The 1,196-nt window shown below is 35.6% G+C and overlaps 1 pseudogene; it reads right to left on the bottom strand.

The window, feature by feature from the left end:
* Positions 1 to 865: 865 nt before the first annotated feature.
* On the bottom strand, positions 866 to 984 carry LOC118607043 (annotated as a pseudogene).
* Positions 985 to 1,196: the final 212 nt, after the last annotated feature.

The following is a 1,196-nucleotide window of genomic DNA, read 5'->3' as shown; positions in this document are numbered from 1 at the left end:
AAAACTGCATAAATATTAATAATCTTTTAAAGAGGATATTCTGTTTAATAAGGATGAGTTGTACTCTTTTAATTTTGTAATTTTTGTCTTGAATGTCAAGTTGTTTTTGTTTACTCTGGTAAACTATATGTTCAGTTTTCCAAATTGTTTTCTTTAATATACCTCTGGGCCTGGAAAATGATTAGCAAGGCCGGAAAACTATGTTTTCTATAAAGTATAAATGAAGCTCTTAATTGAGCTATGCATGATCAATCAGCAAGTGTTCTGTGTGTGTGTGTGTGTGTGTGTGTATGTGTATAGTTAAGTTCATGTGTGACATAAACTGTAGACTCCTTTTACATTAATCAGCTAAGTAGATAAATGTGATATCTTCAGTCAAACTACCAATGATCAATTTGTCCCTTTACAAATCCCAGCCTCCCTTGCACGTATTTAAAGTCTTGTGATTGTCTTATAGCCAATTGGATTAGAGGAAGAATGATAGAAGACACCTCCAGAATGGGTCATTAAAAGGATACTGTGGGGATTTTTATTTCTTTCTTACTCTGAATCAGCAACTTTGAAGTCCATGTTCTTCTAATGAGACATGGTGCTTGTCATCCTTAATGGTCATACTGCCACCCAGGGTTCTGGTTAAAAGCCAGATTTTGGTGGAGCATGTTCAGGATGTGGTGTGGGACTGTGCATTTTTACCAAGCTCTTAACTGATGCTATTGCTGTTGGTTCATAGAACTCACTTTGCATAGCAAGGTGCTATTTTGCATAACTTAAAGATTGATTGAGGGTCACCTAACCTGCATCTAATTTTCGATGAGTGAGAGGTAAAACTACATTTAATTTAACTTAATTAATTTATTTATTTTAAGCCTTATAAGGCCTGGTATTCCTAGGTGATCTCCCATCCAAGTACTAACCAGGCCTAACCCTGCTTAGGTTCCAAGATCAGACAAGATTGGGCGTGTTCAGGGTGGCATGGCCATAGATAAAACTTCATTCTTTTAAGCCAATGATATACCGAAGTTATATTGTTATACTTCATTAACCTAATTAATAAACTGTGTTTTTGGGGGAGGTTATTTTTCCCGAAATCAATAGGCTAGAGTTTCAGTTTGTATAAACTCTAATATGCCTGTAAGTAAATAAGTAAGCCAAATGCATCCTTAAAAGTACACCCTATCATCTCTGGACAAAATGGG

This window comes from Rousettus aegyptiacus, unplaced genomic scaffold, assembly GCF_014176215.1.
Source record: "Rousettus aegyptiacus isolate mRouAeg1 unplaced genomic scaffold, mRouAeg1.p scaffold_m13_p_8, whole genome shotgun sequence".
NCBI classification, from domain to species: Eukaryota; Metazoa; Chordata; class Mammalia; order Chiroptera; family Pteropodidae; genus Rousettus; species Rousettus aegyptiacus.
This window is presented reverse-complemented; position numbering and strand designations above follow the sequence as displayed.